Source organism: Pinus tabuliformis, chromosome 4_2 (assembly GCF_031772625.1).
Source record: "Pinus tabuliformis cultivar Carrire ecotype Pingquan chromosome 4_2, CPIR1, whole genome shotgun sequence".
NCBI classification, from domain to species: Eukaryota; Viridiplantae; Streptophyta; class Pinopsida; order Pinales; family Pinaceae; genus Pinus; species Pinus tabuliformis.
This window is the reverse complement of record NC_142304.1, coordinates 1,009,432,382-1,009,453,173: the sequence shown is the minus strand read 5'-3', so window position 1 is coordinate 1,009,453,173 and position 20,792 is coordinate 1,009,432,382.

The window sequence follows — 20,792 nt, the reverse complement described above, 5'->3', positions numbered from 1 at the left end:
TTGTAACAGTTTTTTTTGTTATGATTAAGATCCTGTATTGAAACACAACATTGTTCTCTGTGCAATTTCTTTTGTGTTGAAAAAAAAATAGAAATTTCCAACAGGCTGCAAGACAAGTCCATGGACTTGAAACCATGTCATGTGGATAGATCATTTCCATTAACATACATACCCAAGCCAATTTGTTAAAAAGTCCTCGAGTTTGAATGCCTTTAGGATATTAATGTATTTTTGTGGATCATAGTAGTTTGTTGTGTTTTTTACCAAGGAACATTTGGTAGGATATGCATGCTTTGGTTTTTTCAATGGTAGAGTGAACCATACAAGTTATATTGCTATAACTTTATTTCTGGATTCATCATTTCAGAGCAACTAAAATTTATTATGGGAAACTTCCAAATGAATTCTTGGGAAACGTTGTACATGCTAATCTCTTATCTCTTCAAATCCTTATTTTTCTTAAATATGTTTGTACTTACGAAAATTTGGTTCCTCTTATACAAGCTAATTTAGTTCAGTGATAAAGATCATCGTTCCTTGACTATTCCATCTAGTACTTACAGTTGTGGCAAGGTCTTTTGCAAACAACACAATGTGAATAGATAATGTGACCTCAGAGACAATTCTATTCTTACATAGCTTTCTAACTAATTTTATAGCTTATTTTTAAGGGGCTTTGAAATGTTTGTTTAAAGGGGTGATGAGTTTCTTTGATGTTTTTATTTGAAATAGTTGGCTTGCACATGAAGAATGCCATAGTTAGGATAAAACGATGAGAAATTATTGTCCATTGTAACATGCAACTTTAAGATGCAATGAGGAGAGATACTTGAAATGAAAGAAACTGGGTTATGAGACATACCTTGGTGTAAAAAATTATCCAAGGATGAGAGGCATACCTTGGTGTAAAAACATTATCCAAGTAATCCTTGGTGACAAGTGAGGAGGAGATTTTAATGAAAGAAAAGGAATGGGAAGATGAAGTACTAAAATACAACTTAGAAGAGATACGATTACAAATTCTCTTACACATGGATCCTTGTCAATATAAAATGTCATATTTGGAGTACATGATTTGATTTGTTTATTTTGTATGAGTTGTAAGGTCAGTAAGCTAGTGGATATGTTGCATTTTGGTTTAATCCCCATGTCGATGCTTACATGGCCATGAGAATTTTACTTAAGAAACAAATATAAAAATTAATTAATATAGAGCATAGCATATGATATCATCTTCACAACTAAAATATGAAGACATTTCAAAATACACAAAACTTTAACTGTCAACTTGTAAATTGTAATACCCCTTTGTGTCTATGTAAATATATTTTATGTTTAGATTGAACTATTTTTAGTTATGATCGCTAGAAATCCACAGTGAACTCAATTTGAAATAAAGTATGATGTAATAAATAAATTTTATGAATGGAAAAGGAAAAAATGAAAATTAATTAGAAAATAAACAATTGAGTTACAGAAATTATTTCCATGATCTCGAAACCAGTGCGGATGGATAAAATCAAGACAAACTTCCCTAAAAAGGACTCCTAAAAATACTTAGGGGGTGCTTAATAAGATTTGATATGATTGGACAGAAAATTTATTAAACCACTCAGTGTAGGAAAAAACACCGAGTATGGGTGAATAAAGTGTCGCAAGAGAAAAATGCAGGCTTTCAATAAGAAAAGGAAAATAAGTCTTTCAAAGTATAGAAAAATCCTACCCTATTGAGTTGGCAGACCCTAGAAAGCAGTACACTGCTAAGTTAAAAATATTCTAGGGAAGCAAGGCATAAAATACCTTGTCTACAATCACAAGAGGTTGTTGATTAGATGGCAAAGATATCTCAAGTAAGGGGGAACATTGTGGTACCTTGTCTACAATCACAAGAGGTTGTTGATTAGATGGCAAAGATACCTCAAGTAGGGGGAACATTGTGGTAGAAGTTCATAGTTCGGTGGATAGTGGTTTTTTCTCAAGTGAATTTCCAGTCGGTATGCGGTTAGACATTTAGTTCATTGTTAAGTTGCAAAGCCTATGCCTGTGAAATATGAGGATTACTTCGATACACTGAAGTTTACTTGGTTACTGTTAGTTGTAGATTTTATGATTATGCAATCTGTTTTTTTTTAAGAAAATGATTAGTAAGGAATGAAAATTTGATTAGATTGATTTTCTGATAAATGTTATTGTTGACGTATAAACGTGGTAAGACTAGGGTATTGTTTGAGGAAAGTGATATTGAATGGTTTTTCTTAATTATGGTAATTTTATTTGAACAACATGTCATACTGTACATGGCCATCCACTCGGATTCTAGAAATTAGTTGTGCACATAATAAGTTATGGATACTGAAACAAATTACATATATCCAAAATATAAATATCCTAGTTCACTGTGAATGGGGCGAAAATTCTGTAGTAATGATTATTATAGTTTAAAAAAAAAAACACAGAAACGAGTTAGCAACATTAACCCTACCTGAGTAATTCAACATTAATCTGGTTTTTGTGAGTTTAGTATAAACAGAACCAAATTTTTATATATCAAGGAGTCCCTTCATAAGGGAAAACCGAATGAGACGGTCACCTTGCAAACCGTAAACATAATCTACTGAGATATTATGGGTTTTGAGGTTTAGAACAAATCTACGAATTTTTCTAGCGATTTGTCGCTGAATAATAAATATGTGTGATTGATACATGCATATGTGTAAACATGTTGAAAGGACACCATTAAATAAACTTAAAAATATGACTTCGCGCAAACTGAGATGTATTGGAATATGGCAAGTTCTAGTCGGATTATGCCATAATGGGGAACTAGAATGCCACAAAAAAAGAACCCTGAAAAAGATAGAAATTTAGGACCTGACAGGAGACAACATAGAGTATAAAGGACCATTTTATTTTGTAAAGTAAAAGGGACTGCATAAGATCCCTAGAATTATCCTACATGCACGATAGTTGCAGGTAATATGAAATAGACACTTACAAAACGAGCATGATGGAATGTAGAGATAACAATTTGGCCCTCTTTTGATTCATACCAATACAGAATTGGAAATAGAAAATAACATAATATGTTCGACCTCTGTTAAGCTATTTCTAATTCCATCCAGACGTTAACAAAAATATCGTCACAAACAAGAGAAAACTAGGATTCTATAGAATATATTTAAACTATAACATATATAAATAATTTCATTTTTCATACAACAGGAGTTTACATTGAAACTCTGAGAAGTAAACATAAATAACGAAACTATTAAGGAAACTCGATCTTTTGAATTTTTCCATTAACTGAAAATGGTGGCAAAGAAAGATAACATATGCCACACACAGTAAAATAGTTGGAAAAAAAATAAACCCAGTATATTAGTGATAGAAAAGCTCAAGAGGCTTTAGTCCCATCCGGAAAACCTCAACGATATCAAAAATTAATGATAAATTACAGTCCAGAATAAATGAAGTATTATGTTATAGTATACATGAAGAGAGCCATTTGACAATTAGATGTAAACAAAAGAAAAATATTATGCTACAAGAACCTAGAGACCCGAAGGGTATTAGCCCTCGTCAATAAAAATTTGTCGATCTAGGCAAACAAAATTTTAGAGCAAGAGTATCAGTGTATTAAAGGGTCAATCAGTTAGTAACAACGCCATGAACACCAACCTGTCATGTTGGAAGACAAGTTAGGAAATCAAGGACTATGCTAAGGTGTGGCAAAAGAAAATCCAGAAGAGATTTTCATACCTGCTAAATAAGACATAGAAAGACACCATTAAGCCTAAGGAATGAGTGAATTTTTTTTATAATTCACGACGAGCTGGGTTAGGAAGAGAATATAATTGGCAGTGCATGAGTCCAACATTTTTCTCCCTGTGCCAAAGCATTCCAAGTGACTATTAGGCAGACTAACACAGGACCATTTTCTAAACGAAAACAAGAAAAAAATAAACTAGAGTATACTCTGTTTCTGGCTAGCAATTTAATTGTTTGAATTTTGTACCGAGAATTTCAAAGAAAATCCCTCTGGTTGAATCGGCGAGGCTAAGGAAAGAAATAAAGATATGAAGCATTTTGAAACAAACTTACCCAGAAGACATTATCGACCTTTACTCTTATTGGTCTATGAGAGAGGCACTCTTCGGTGGGAAAATTATGTACCATAAGGAGGCATTAGAAACTTAACCAATATTACTGTAAAATGTAAGAAAACAAAATTTCCCTCCAGCACCCGAACCACCTAAAAGCCTCCAGGAGTGAGCATAAATGTGGAAGTAATAATAATGAGTAGGAAAGTATGAGTTCATTCCACCTCAATTAATTTCATTTAGGAACCAGAGGTAAGAAGTAAATAGACTTGGCCACCTACAACGCCTACAAATTCTATCCTGGATAGAAAGGACAGTGCCGAATCGTTAGCTTCATCGCAAACCAGAGTAGGAATACTAAAATATTTAAGGAAAACTAGGTAAAAGTGCAGAAGTGCAGACCATGAGAAACATACTTATACCTCATAGTTTCCATAACCCATACAGAGCATAAACGAATGCCACGAATCCGACCCAAAAATGGAAAAGAAAGATGCCAAACATTTTGAGTACCAGTGCAACATATTGCAGGCATGATTCCACCATCTACCAGAGGAATTTTACAGCTGTTTAGGAATTCCAACACCAGAGCGCTTTCGTAGTTTCTAGGGACATTCAAAGACACAGAGGAAAATGGGAAAAACTAAACCATTTGGTAGTGAACAACAGAAAAGAAACGAACAAACCCTGTGGATTAGGGTTAGCGGATCGAGTAGGTGCATCACCCTTGGATTAGTATAGTAAATCACCACCGTCCACGCAAACCAAGTAGTACAACTCCATGTGAAGATCATGTGATGGTCAAGTGGACAGGAGTATGTCGTTTCTGGTGGGCATACCTAGGAGCGAATTAGGCTTAGCTTTAATTTCCACTCGAAATTTTGCACCACATGGCCTATGCATTAATATTACAAAAGTGGTATGGTATGAAATTAAATTTAACTTTATCTTAGGTTAAGAAGGAAGGATCATAGGCTAAAGGGTTGTTTAAGATTATAGTAAATTTTGAAAAAACATAAAAATGTGCCTCTATTAAAGTGACCCTATCTCTTGTATAATATGAGAATATAAGTGTTCATAATTCGTTCACATGATAGACCAAAGATAGATTGAAAAGAATGTATAACAATAAAAAAATAATGAATAAGAGAGAGGGGGACATATATATAATGAAGTTATCTATTCACAAACATGTTTAAATTCTTGAGATATAAACATATACATGTTCTATAGTAGTAATATTTATATGCTATCTATTATCCAACTTTCTTAATATATGTGTGTGGGGGGTTCGTAGTAAGAAGTTATATAATGAAATAAATCACACAATTCAATAGATAGGACAAAACAATCAAGAAATGGGTTGTATTACAAAATGGTATCAGAGCCCCGTTTCAACCCTAGGCCTACATGGAATCATCACAGTAAAATTTGATATGTGTAATGTGAATTATGACAGCATTGGTATTGCTTTTTTTTCAAGGTACGCAAGTGAAGTAGACTACCACAGAATGGTAGAGGATCTTCCTCCCGCCATAACAGTCGGTGAAGAACTTTATGTGCAATTAGGTAATGAAAATACCTCCCAAACTTCGTAGTTTATGGACATCATTAGAATCCTACAACAAGAGTTGACTCATCTCAGAAATAACAATGAAAACCTACTAAAAGCTTGTGAGGAGCAGGAGAGGATGATAAGGGAGTTGACTGAAAAATCTAACCATAAGAGCATGGAACCAGAACAAATAAAGAGGGAAAATGTGGAAGATGAGTTAGACAAGTATGAAAGTGGAAGTTAATCAGATAGAACATATCTAAAATTCCAAAAGGAAAAGAAGAATATGGAGTTACAAGGAGAGATTAGGAAAATGAAACCCCCTACTTTTGATGGGGAAAAAGAAGAGGATGCAAAAGCATGGATTCTTAACATGGAAAATATTTTCAAGTATATGAGTATGAGAGTAATTTGAAGTCTAGATTGGTTATCTACCAATTGCAAGGAAAAGCTACTGTTGGCATTATGATGCATATGTTGTACTTGATGGCAACACTCTCATAGAAGATCATCTCACTTATATACATTCAGATGAATCTACAGAAGAGATATCAGATGTGGCATATTACAGGATAGCTCAAAGGAATCAAATGGCAAGCTCTTTGTAAGCAGAGGTTCAAATATTGTTGAAATTATGAAGGACGCAGGTACACCTTACAGAAAGTGCGTCCCCGCAGGTAATCCATGCAGAACCCGCGTCCAGAGACGCAGGCCAGCCGTTTAGGGGGTGCGTCCACCCAGTGCACACATATCAAGGCAGAGGAAAGCACGTGGGGGTTTCTTGTGTGGTATCTAGCCGACGGTTTTGTGTTTCTATGGTGTCGGCTCGTGGTATTGTTCCATGTTTTGGGGAGAAGCTTGCCTATATAAAGCAAAGGAGTTCATTTGGATTAAGTACCATCTTTGTTGAATATCTTTTGGTGAGATCTAGTCCAGATCTATGAAGGCGAATCTTCTAATGGACTATGATCGCTATGGCGCACGATCAGATCTGTAGATCTGACTGTTTGGGTTAGTCTTGAAGTCTTTATATCTTTCATATCTAAAGAGACGCAGGTGCAGTAAGGGTTCAGGTGCGTCCGGGACGCAGGAGCGAACCGGTTCAGGTGCGCCGGACGCAGGCGCAGAAGGGTTCAGGTGCGCCGGGACGCAGGCAGTTCAGTAGACTCAGTGCGAGGGACGCAGGCCAGCAGTTGAGTAGAGTGCGTCCGGGACGCAGGCTAGCAGTTGAGCAGGGTGCGTCCAGGGACTCAGGTCAGCAGTTGAGCAGGGTGAGTCCAGGGACTCAGGCTAGCAGTTGAACAGGGTGAATCCGGACTCAGGCTGGCAGTTGAGCAGGGTTGTTTGAGCTTCAATGTTGTTGTTGGGTCCAGTATGAAAATCGGATGAAATGTGGCCTTTCAGTTTATGGGTTGTGCTTCAGTGTATCCAGTATGAAAATTAATGAAACGTGGTACTTGAAGGAGAGAAGATTGTAGGCTGGCACCTACGTACTAGTATCTAAGCTAGTACAAGAGCTAAAGGAAATCTTTGGAGCATTGTAGCAGGTAGTAGCCTGCGTACTAGTAAATGGATCGGCTAGTACAAGAGCAAAGGGGGTTGTAGCTCCCGTACTGGTATAAGGCTGCACCAGTACAAATATTGTAAAAGAATTTTCTTATTAAGAAGAAGATTGAGATGACTTGCAGCAGGTGGTTTTTCTCCCGCATTGGGTTTCCACCTTACATCATTGTGTTCATGTGTGTGCCTTATGTGTGATGATCTACTTTATGTTACTGCATCTGTTAACTGATAATATGGTTGATAATGTTCTAATGCACTCATTGAAGATCGATTAACTTAATCATAAGAAGTTGTGGAAGTAGCATATATGAATCTGATTATGGAAATGAAAAAGTTTTATTAATATGATAATACTGATTCACCCCCCCCCCCTTCTCAGTATTATTTCCAACAATTGGTATCAGAGCAGGTCCTTTGATAGAAGCTTGATCGCTTGAAGGAGATCCGTGGAACAATGGGAAAGAAGCTTAAGAAGAAAGCTAATAAGAAAAAGAAGTCATCTCAGAAGAACTATGACAGTGGAAGAATCGATTGGGGATTAGGCATAAGAAGCTCTTCAGATTCAGAATCAGATTCAGAGTCATTATCAGGTATGAATGTGTTATCCTCTGATGTTCCAGCTATATTTCCTTGTGAAAGAGATGAAAGTGATAGCGAAACTACTGAATTTGCTCTTATGGGTGAACAAGAAAGATATCAAATAGAGGCAGAATTTAAAAGGCTGACAGACAAAATTAGAGATCAACAAGATCTATTAAACAAAAAGGAATGTGATTTCAAAGAAGAAGCTACCAAACTAAGGGCACAACTAGAAGAAGGAAACAAGGTAAGAAAGCTACTCAAGGACAAGGAAGACCAATGTCAAAAATTGCAGCATGAAGTGACATCATTAAGAAAAGAAGTCAACGAAAGAAGCACAACCATCAAGAAACTCAAAGATAGATCCAGCTACTATGAAAATCTTGAAGCTAAAATCCTCTCACTAAAAGGAGATCTTGAAGAATCAAAGAAGCAGAATACAGATCTACTCCAAGCTATTGCAAAACAAGAAAACGAAGTCACCAGCTTAAAATCTCAACTGGAATGTGCCTTCCGAGTTCGTCAAATGCAGCAGGATCTGTATGAAGAACAAGAAAAAGAAATTCTCAAACTAAGGGAACAAATGGAAGAAGGAAGGAAAGCTGAAGAAATTTTGAAAAAGAAATCCCTTGAAAAGGAAGAACAGCTTCAGGTTGAGGTAAACATCTTGAAAGGTAAACTAGAAGAAAAGGATAAGCTTTTACGATTTCAAGATAGCTCTAAAGTATTGGATGATATTCTTAGTAGTCAAAGGTCCCCTGCTATAAAGACTAGTCTTGGTTTCCATGAATATGTTGAAGGTGAATCTAGTTCACAAGGTGAGGCAAGAAACTCTAAAAGGAAATCTAAAGTGATCAACGAAGAAGTGAAAGATCAATCTCATCATCAACCAAGGAAAGAGATTCCTCAAAGAAAATCCTTTACTCCTCCTATGAATAATGTTGAATGTTATGTATGTCATAATCTTGGACATGTTGCAGCAAGATGTAGAAGAAGAAGAGTTCAAGACCATTATGCAGAAAGGTCATCTCAATCAAGGTACTTTTATGGATATTGCTTTGCTTGCAATATATTTGGTCACAAAGCTACTGATTGTTACAGGAGGAATATGAAACATGTAAGATGTTATGCATGTAACAAGCTTGGACATATAGCCAAGGAATGCAGGAACAAAGTTTGGGCACCATATCAAAAGGAGAAAATGTCATCATCACGCTTGAAGATATGGAGGAAAAAGGAAGTACAGCCAGAAAAGGATGGCAGAGTACAATGTACAGACATACCAGAATCAGAGGAAGCTGAAAGTACAGGACGCAGTGCAGTAACAGGAGACCTGCGTGCGGACGCAGGCCAGACCAAGTCCAGGTGCGTCCAGGACGCAGTTCAGTAACTGAAAATCTGCGTAGGGACGCAGAGCGACTGAGGATCAGGTGCGTCCTTGAAGCAAAAGGACGCGACGAAATAGTTATTTTGGGTGCGTCCCTGAGTAAAAGTACGCGGCGCGATAGTGTTTTTGGGTGCGTCCCTGCAGCAACAGGACGCAGCACAGCAGAAGATGAAGTGCGTACCTGTCTCAAAGCATTTATTGACTGATTCTTCTTGATATGCATGATCAGATTTAACAGATGGCACTGGTTCAGGGGGAGCATATGTCCTAAATGCATTGTTGGCATTATGGTCCTTGGTGACAATGCTTATGATTCATCTTGCTATTATGAGTTGGTCACATGATCAGATGTATGGTTGATTCTCTAATGATGCTTGCATGAAGTCTTTATCCTTGGCACATATATGGATGAGGTTGGCTGATTTCGTGGATGATTACTCAAAGTCGCATTGTTGGAGACATGATGATGATGAGTCACTCATACGCATTTCATGATGATGCTGACATGAGCATGATGCATAAATTCTTTCTTGGCACAAATAGATGAGGATTGTTGGCTGGATACAGGGATGATTATTCATACATATGTTGATTGATGATGATGCTTTCATTTGATGGCTCTTGATTCATGTAGATCTGGATGGTTATGAGTTGATGATACTATGGAGCAAATTATACAGTGCTGTTGTTTGTCATGATCTTTAGATGTTTGGAAGGTCGTAGCAAGACTCGTGTTGTAATGGTCTATCTATTATAGTCATCTCTTCAGGTCATGTAACGGCCTATGTCTCCCCACTATGCATGGGATGAAGATGTAATATATTTGGTTCTCATATTTCTGATGTATTCCCACTTGGATGGATGGATGATCCTTATTGTGATGGGTGATGGATGTATGTATTGAGTCTTTTGGTGATAGGAAGGTCATTTTAGAGTCATGTTCTTCTTGTAGAACATCCTTTTGCAGACTTTGCTTACAGTCAGGGGGAGCTTGAGCATGAACAGCACCATACAACAGAGCAGACATCTCAGCTGGTTCTCAGAAAGACCATTATCAGATTGGAGCACCATGACATATACAAAGGGGGAGCTCATTCAGAGACTTCAGCAGATCTGGTTCATAGTCAAAGGGAGCATGTTCTTAGGGGGAGCATACCCCTTTGCCCTTGATGTCAAAGGGGGAGAGTGATCTGGTGTTGTTGCCATCAAGTCCAAAGGGGGAGATTGTTGGCATTATGATGCATATGTTGTACTTGATGGCAACACTCTCATAGAAGATCATCTCACTTATATACATTCAGATGAATCTATAGAAGAGATATCAGATGTGGCATATTACATGATAGCTCAAAGGAATCAAATGGCAAGCTCTTTGTAAGCAGAGGTTCAAATATTGTTGAAATTATGAAGGACGCAGGTACACCTTACAGAAAGTGCGTCCCCGCAGGTAATCCATGCAGAACCCGCGTCCAGAGACGCAGGCCAGCCGTTTAGGGGGTGCGTCCACCCAGTGCACACATATCAAGGCAGAGGAAAGCACGTGGGGGTTTCTTGTGTGGTATCTAGCCGACGGTTTTGTGTTTCTATGGTGTCGGCTCGTGGTATTGTTCCATGTTTTGGGGAGAAGCTTGCCTATATAAAGCAAAGGAGTTCATTTGGATTAAGTACCATCTTTGTTGAATATCTTTTGGTGAGATCTAGTCCAGATCTATGAAGGCGAATCTTCTAATGGACTATGATCGCTATGGCGCACGATCAGATCTGTAGATCTGACTGTTTGGGTTAGTCTTGAAGTCTTTATATCTTTCATATCTAAAGAGACGCAGGTGCAGTAAGGGTTCAGGTGCGTCCGGGACGCAGGAGCGAACCGGTTCAGGTGCGCCGGACGCAGGCGCAGAAGGGTTCAGGTGCGCCGGGACGCAGGCAGTTCAGTAGACTCAGTGCGAGGGACGCAGGCCAGCAGTTGAGTAGAGTGCGTCCGGGACGCAGGCTAGCAGTTGAGCAGGGTGCATCCAGGGACTCAGGTCAGCAGTTGAGCAGGGTGAGTCCAGGGACTCAGGCTAGCAGTTGAACAGGGTGAGTCCGGACTCAGGCTGGCAGTTGAGCAGGAAGGTTGTTTGAGCTTCAATGTTGTTGTTGGGTCCAGTATGAAAATTGGATGAAATGTGGCCTTTCAGTTTATGGGTTGTGCTTCAGTGTATCCAGTATGAAAATTAATGAAACGTGGTACTTGAAGGAGAGAAGATTGTAGGCTGGCACCTACGTACTAGTATCTAAGCTAGTACAAGAGCTAAAGGAAATCTTTGGAGCATTGTAGCAGGTAGTAGCCTGCGTACTAGTAAATGGATCGGCTAGTACAAGAGCAAAGGGGGTTGTAGCTCCCGTACTGGTATAAGGCTGCACCAGTACAAATATTGTAAAAGAATTTTCTTATTAAGAAGAAGATTGAGATGACTTGCAGCAGGTGGTTTTTCTCCCGCATTGGGTTTCCACCTTACATCATTGTGTTCATGTGTGTGCCTTATGTGTGATGATCTACTTTATGTTACTGCATCTGTTAACTGATAATATGGTTGATAATGTTCTAATGCACTCATTGAAGATCGATTAACTTAATCATAAGAAGTTGTGGAAGTAGCATATATGAATCTGATTATGGAAATGAAAAAGTTTTATTAATATGATAATACTGATTCACCCCCCCCCTTCTCAGTATTATTTCCAACAGCTACACTCTTGTCGGAAGAGGCAAAAAGTGTACACATGTTGGAGGAGAAAATTATTTCTTGGGAGGAATTCCAAAAAAAAATTAAGTCTCAGTATCTAAGAGAGTGATACTATGATAATAGGGCCAAGGAATTCCATGAGTTAAGGCTGGGAAAACTAACTATGGATGAGTTTGTAACATAATTTAGAAACTTATTATAGTATGTTCCCTATATTAGAGAAGAGAAAGAGAAAGTATAATGGTTTTTGAACTGTTTTACAAAACCTTACAAAGAAAGGATTGAGTTTGACAATCCTATGTCCATGGATGAGGCAGTAAGAAAAGGTAGATTGTGCTACCAGCAGTTCAAAAATAGAGGCGAAGGCTTAAATTTATGGCATAGTAGGGATAAAACCAAGTTTGAAATGAATATAGAAAGGTAGAAACCTCATTATCTTAAAAAAATTTAGAAGGATCATCAGAGGAAAAAAATCAGCAAGGGAAATGTAAGTCAGCCTACACAGTCTTACACTGGATCAAAGCCCATGGAACTGAACAACAAAAAGAGAAGTGGAATCAAAGAAAGGGAACCATTGAAATGTTGGGGTTGTGGCGAACCACACTTATTAAGAGATTGCCTGCATAATCTATGATTTGTTCAAAATATTTAAGCAGTCCACGAAGCAACATCTTTCAATGATGTTTCCAGAAATATTCCTAGGGTCAGTTTAGCCCTAGAAGACATATGGGCTGAGCATCAATATACCGTGATTGAGATTGAAGATACTATTCTAACTCAATCTGTTTCTATTTTAATCGATCTGGGGGCTAGTTTAAGTTATATTAGTCCCGAAGTGGTGGAAAATTGTAAATTAAAACCTCAAAATATTAAGAATGCATGGTTAGTATAGTTAGAAACTAGTACGAAAAGGACGGTGACCAATCAAATAAAATAGTGTCTCATTGATTTGAATTATTCCCACATAGAGGTAGATTTGAAAATTCTCCCTCTAGGATATTATGATATATTAATAGGCAAGCTCTGGTTGGAGAAATAAGGAGTTTTTATCAACTTCTTAGAGAAAACAATGAGTTATATGACTCATGATGGGAAAACTAGAGTAATTAGAGGAAAACCAAAACCAATATTAGTTCAAGAAATTTCAGCCTTATAGTTAAATAAGAATGCAAGAAAAGGATGTTAGGTATACATGGTGCAAGTGGAAACAAATGAACAACAGACATAGAAGGAAAATTTAGGGATACTTACTGTTATCGAGGAATTTAAGGTTTTTTTCCCGAAGAGATTCTTGGGTTACCTCCCCGTAGAGACGTAGATTTCCCTATCGATTTAGTACCAAGTGCCACTCGAGTTTCTAGAACTCCTTACGGAATGAGTATACCAGAGTTACCAGAACTCAAAATGTAGCTACAGGAGCTGCTAAACAAATGCTACATCAAACTGAGTGTCTCACCATGGGGGGGCCTATATTATTTCTCAAGAAAAAAGATGGAACATTTAGAATGTGCATTGATTATTGTCAATCGAATAAGCTTACTGTCAAGAATAAATACTCGTTGATCCGAATCGATGATCTATTCGATCAAGTGAGGGGAGCAACCATATTTTCAAAAAATTGATTTTAAGTACTAGTTGTCTTCAACTGCAAATAAAAGATGAATATATTCATAAGAGAACTTTTAGAACCAAATACGATCACTATGAGTTTGTAGTGTTACCTTTTTCTCTCACTAACGCATCAACAACCTTCATGTGTTTAATAAACAATCTACTCCACAAATATATTGATAGGCTTGTGTTAATATTCATAGATGACATCCTAATGTATTCAAAAAATGTAGAAATGGACAAGGAACATCCGAAATTAGTTTTACAAACATTGAGGGAACATTAGATATATGCAAAACTCAACAAATGTGATTTTTACACACTACAAGAAAAAAGGTCATTGGTGAGGGTCATGCCTGTGATGGACCTTTAAGGTTCATCACCAATGTCACAAATGGTGACGGTCTTTAAGAAAACGTTGTTGTAAGTGTATATAGTGATGGTCCTTTAAGGTTTGTCACCAAAGCCATTTTCAATGACACTTTTGGTGAGGGTCCTTCAAGGCCCATTATTAATTCTCTCTTTGGTGACACTTTTGGTGAGGTACGTTAAAGGCCCATCACTAATTCTCTCTTTGGTGACGCTTCTAGTGACGATATTTTATTGACCATCACCAATAATCTTTTTGGTTACTTTTGGTGATGGTCAATAAATGGTCATCATCATTGATCATTCCAATGAGTTTTTGATGATGCTTCATGTCTCTGATGGACCTTTAAGGTCCATAACCAATGTCACGTATGGTGATGGTCTTTAAAAAATTGTTGTTGTAAGTGTATATAGTGATGGTCCTTTAAGGTTTGTCACCAAATCCATTTTCAATGACACTTTTGGTGAGGGTAATTAATGGCCTGTCACTAATTCTCTCTATGGTTACACGTTTGGTGAGGGTCATTAAAGGCCCATCACTAATTCTCTCTTCGGTGACACTTCTAATGACGATCATTTATTGACCCTCACTAATGCTATTTTTGGTTACTTTTGGTCACGGTCAAAAAATGTTCGTCATCATTGATCATTCCAATGAGTTTTTGATGACGCTATGTAATTGTTACTATATTTTTTGTCAAAATATAATGATTTAAGACCATTGTTGTGGAGTCTTTTTCATTATCTGTCCAAGGTCATAGTGGTTATAATAGTTAGTCAATTTGTTAAGAAGTAATTAGTGTGTATCATTTCCCTCAAGTCATAAGAGTATAGTCTTCCTATGAGTCAACACATGATTCATCTCTATTAGGTTTATTATCTAGCAAGTTTCCTTTAAATAAAGTTCCATTAATGTGTGTAGGAACTATATTTTAATACATAATCAAGCTCTATCAATTCTATTAATGAGAGAGATCTAACAGTCCTCAACACTCATGTCACACCTTAACATGCTTTGGAATAGTACACTAACATTCTTTGGCACCTCGCATGTCTTGGAACATCTTTGTACCTAGAACAACTTGCCATGAGTAGGATGCCCAAGCACATGTTGGCATGCCATAGCATAGCATAGAACTCCCCTATCATGTGTTGGCATTCACTGTAGTCCCTAGCATGCCTTAGAACTCCTTGGAATAATATCGCATTGACAAACATTTACACTTGGCAGACATTGGCTCTTGGCATGTATTGGAACATATTATTTGTGTGCCTAGCATGCCCCTTTTGAAAAAGACAAAGTCCCTACTTATTAACCCTCTTACGTGTTCATTTCCTTGCATTTTAGCTTGGTTATTCCTTTTGTTTCCTTGAAACTCCTTGACGCATATTGGTTACTCTGTAACCCTGCACATCCTAGCCTGTATTAGCACATGGCATGCCTTGGCACTATTTGGCACATGTTAGCACACCTCGGAACTACCTAGCACACTCTAGAACTTCTTGAAATTCTCTGATATTCCCTGACATGCCTTACCCGTGCTTAGCATACCTTGTCACTCCCTCCTTGTCATGACAACTAGCACTGATTAACACTCCCCGACACACCCTCATATTCATTCACTTCCATAAAATTTGACCTCATGCTCCCTTGTGTTTTCCTAGTACTCCCTAACACTCCTCATCATGCATTGGCACTCTCTAGCGCACCTTATCACTCATAAGTGAATAATGAAACTTGTAACCAATGTTACCAGAAACATAATAGACAATAAATCGGCGAGGCAAAAGAGCGAAGAGTTTTAATCAGATTGGGGAAAATCGGCGAAAAATCAAGAAACAATCAGTGAATTCAATAAATAAATAAAAACATATATATTGAATTACAAAAAAAAAATCATTTTTCATTGATATTCAGCAAAGCCATGGCCAAACAATACATAATATCAATAGATGTCCAAAATATCATGAATGAATAAGCATCTCATATATGTTATGAGTCCAAACATGATCCAAAGTACTGAGTCATGACTCCTAACTAGTGACTTCATAGAACTAGAAGCAACTGCTTCTAAAAGTGTATAAACGACTGCATACTAATTAGAAAAAAATCAGTAACTAAGAGTCTATGACTCTTAAGAGTGAGAACTAGAAGTGATTCCTCCCACTCCTTCACTTGCTTGACTCTCAAAGTTCTTCAAGTCATGTAGGATTAAAAGAGGAGACTCCTCTAATTGGACCCAATTTGCTGCATTTGTAGTTTGCAAATCTATCTCTCAAGGTCTATTGGTGAATGATCCAAACCTATCATTATCGTGAGACATTGAAATGTGAATTTAAGTTTGACTTTGGACTTTAAAGTTTAAACTTTAAATTGCAAATCAGATTATGAAACCTTCACATTCAAGCTCTCACCTAGTATTTTCTTGTTGTGAAGTCGTAAATTATAATGGAAAAATAAAAGGTCATTTAAGCGCTTTTATGTCAATCGATTGTGCTTCTTAGAATGTATTTTCTCAAACATGATCTAGTTGCACTCGCAACCTAAAGCACTGCATGCTTGGTTTAAGATTCCAATGGCGAATCTCTTAAAATCTGGCGTATCACTACAAAAGTTTTGCCACCAAAGACCTAGCAAGTGGCAAGGGACGTTCATGAGTAGCCGTACTAGATACTAAATAGTAAAAAATTAAAAAGACAAAAGAAATTAATAAATCATTTAACATAGAAAATAAAGTTTAAACAAATTTAATGAATTGATGAAGCCTTCAAGCCTCAAAGGGTACCTAGCAACATCTTAGACCTTTCTCGTATAACACTGGTATAAGAAAATAATTTAGCTGGCACTCTATAATCCTATAGTTGGGAAAAGACACAACTTTGAAATTATGGATTAGGGAAACACCTTTCCATGCATGTCATAAGTCCTCTGCAAACCTCCCCATCCTCATTAAATTTGCTCTTATCATAAAAATATTGTGGGTTTAAGAAGTACCTAGAAGCATGTAAGGGGGAATTCAATTTCCTATCCCAACATGCATCAATAATGTCCCAAAGAGGCATATAATTTTCCTCCTCATCCCCATATCTTCTTTTGATGGCCTCCTTTGCAAGATCCATCACCTCATAAATGTAACCCATAGCATGTTTATCACCATCAACCATCCCGAAAGTTCAAGATTTCAAATTTAAATAAATATGAAAAATCGAAAATAAAAAAAAGCTTGAAATTAATTTTAAAACATGAAAAAGTTAAAAGACTTGAAGTACATAAGAACTCTAACAACGGACTCCATCACAACAATAATCTCTTCGTCATCTTTCCAGAAACCATCATTAAACACAAGTGCAACAACTTCAATGCCTTGAAGGGTCTTGGAATGTTTAAATGTCATCCACTCAGGTCCCAAGAACATCCTCTTTAGATTTATCTTTTGCTCAACCACAAATTGCAAAGATATGAAATTTGTCACTGTGGGTCAAACAATTTCTTTACCTTCAGTGTATTTTCTCATGGTGTTTAGGACAATAGTTTGTTTCTATAAGTATTTGGTCATGGATTTTTCCTTCTCCACAACCTCATGTATTCAATGAAGTTTACCAATGTCCTCAAGCATTAAATCTATGCAATGGGCAACACAATAGGTCCAAAAGATAATGGGGTGCCTAATCTCAAAAAGTCTACCAACAACCATATAATTAGCTGCATTGTCGATGACAATTTGTACAACATGTTCTTCTCTCACTTCTTAAATGACCTCCTCCATCATTTCACAAGTAAGTTGTGCAGTCTTAACCTTGTCTGACGCATCCACTGATTTGAGAAACATTGTACCTACTGGACAAGATACAAGGAGACTTATTAAAGTTCTATTCCTCTGATCTATCCATCCATGCTCTCTAATGAAGGGGCTTTGTACCCTGGACCTGCAACAACAACTACATCAATCATAGCTTGCTAACAAGCACTTATGTCACAGTGGAAAGGTATGTCAGAATAGTACCAAAAGTTAGCAATGGCCTTCCTTTCCTGACTATGGATATTTTTTTCTAACCAATGGTATCCAAATTTAGGTTGGGAATCAGGTTTTGTGCGGGGAGAAAAAGGTGTCTATGTTTCCACCCCGAATGTTGAATGCAGGAGGATTCATTTGGCCTTAAGTTCGACTTGCACTTGGAGGCATGTGTGGAAAACTTGGGAACTGCATTGAGGATTCAATAGAGGGAGATGACAATGGGGTAGTGGAAGAAAAATTGTCAACTCCAGGAGTTCCTATTTCTTTTTTCTTTTTCTTTTTTTTTTTGCATTATGTTGACTCAACATATCAATGGCAAAGGTTGCTTGGGGTTTGACATTTTCATCAACGTTTTTGCAGAGACCTATATCATGGTCGTGTATTTGTGAAAGGTGGTACTTGAATCTATAAACGCCTCCACTACGTTTTGCTTAGCAAAATTTACAAAGGAGATTGGGGTCTTCAAGAATCTTGTCACAATAAGCCCAAGCAAAGTCCTTCTCCCTCGGCATTGTTGTTGTTTTGGACTTGTGTTTAAATTGCGGCTTCTGTTTAGATTTGGAGTTGTGCCTTCTATTTAATTTGGCCCCTGTAAAAGACAATAACAAATTAAAATTAAAAATTCCATATATAACTTTGCAAAAAAGAGGGTTGGTTTTAAAGGATATGAGCTTTTGTTAAGGATCAAAGAGGATTTTGTCCAGTAACACAAGCACATTTCGACCTAATATATCGTTATGACCTTGAAACAAAATTAGGTATATATGAGGAAATTCTACCTAAAGGAAATATTATCAACATATATTGCATTGTAATCTTGAATTTGCAAGTTTGTTTAGCATAAGACAACTGAACCAATACATCAATAACAGATTCTGGAAGAACAAAAATACCCAAAGTTGTGAATGCATGGTTAAAGCCTTTAGAGTAGGCAAGGCATCGAACAAGGAAGGAATTATTGATGAATTGGCCAGTGGTTGGTATGAAACCATTTCTTAGTGAATTTTTAAAAACTATTTAAGCCCCATTTACAGGGTTGAAAAGTCATAACCAAAGGAATATGTCGAACATTTGATTTTTGAATAGTGAAACTTGAAACTTGCCATTGAAAATGACATTGAAACTTCAACATAGTAATATACCTATTATTTAAGCCAAGTGCCAACATACCTCAATTGTTGAATAGTGAAGCGGCTAAGCTTGAAGGTAACACATGTTGAAGGTGACGCGCGACTGCCCAAGGGTCGATATGGAGTATGGATAGAGTACATGCTGGAGACTGCCTGATATGGAGTCTAGACTTAGGCTCATGCTGGAAGTTCCCTGATATGGAGTATCGACTATGTAATACTAAGTAGTGATTGATTACTAAAGGCCTCGATGTATGCGTTACAAGCCTAAGAAATGAGAAATAAATTTTGGAACAACCAACATTTAGCTTTTAGCATTGCGGCATACCTAAACTTTAAAAACTCGTGCTCGTCGAGTCAAGGCCGAAAATCGAATAAATGGGAATCAATTGCAGGAATTTGGTTTAATCAGCAAGTCACAAGTCAAACTTGCATTGATGTTGTGGGGAAAAATGCCTATGCAGGACGATCCTATCCACCTAAGGTGTGACAGTGCCTTAGCAACAAACAGAGACAACTATTCTAGTATTCTTCCTTTATGAATTAAGAATGAACAGAGAAGGATGGACTAACCGGTGTCTTCCATTTGTCCCTCGATCCGGTTTCTCTTCTCTTTGGGAGTTCCCAGCTACTTGCCTTCTCGCTCGCCCAGCTTCAAGAGGTCTCTGCAAGATCACAAGAAGAGAACACTACACAAAGACAGAGATTCATATTCATAACTAGTTCAGGATTAGAAATAAACTAAACATACTAATGCAATCATACATCAAAGATACATCAGTATATAGGAGAAACCAAGATAGCTTTATTGATGAATAACAAGGTTCAGGAAGAGATACAACCCCTGAGGGCTCCAATCCAACATCTCCTTCCCAGCAAATGAAATTCCTATCTTCACCTTCCTTCAAAGCATTAAGCACCCATTGATTCCAACCTCAAACCAACAGCAATTCTTTGCAATAACAAAATTCCAGCCTCTAGATCTCATGGAGGAGAGATCCATATATAGATTTTTGGAGAGAGGATGAGTCAGCTTGAGATCTGACTAGTGTCCTCTCCCTCTGCCAGTTCTTGATTCCACTTGGAGGTTCTTGCTTCCGCTTGGAGATTGGGAACCTCTTACTCATCACTAGTCGAATTCACTGAGGCAAGTGTCATTGAGGAAGATTATGGAAGCTTCCTGGGTCTTGACACCTCTTGGAATGAACTTGCCATTTGTCAAATCTCGCTCAGCGCACCTTGGTAGTGCTTCTACCTGCGTTGCAGTGCAGGTAGCCAGTGTTGACTTTGCATTTCAGTGCAGATAGCTAGTGGAGCCACTGAATTGATCCTGAATTGACTTGTTTTTTAGTAGTTTCTGGTGGATAACTTCTGTGAATTGTTGTGGTTTGTTAGCCTTGTTCCTCTAGGGGTAGGAACAACATGTTTAGGGACTTTGGATCCCTTAGATTATGGACATTTCATGCTTATAGCTGTAAGGCACAAAAATGTCTATAACATTTGCCCCCTAAAGTATGAGGCCATTTATCGGGTGAAATGCTTTATCAGGAGGATCCGAAGTTCATCCAATGCTGGGAGGAGACCTGTAATAAGATACAATACAATACATTATTTTTCATACTGCTTTCATGATCTAGCTGAGGCGGGCATTCCCATGCTCAGCTTTATAAATTCATTTTCCTGTACATAGAACAGACAATCGTCTGATGGTAGACTGATAATTTTGATGCAATTATCATCCTTTGGATAGGATGAT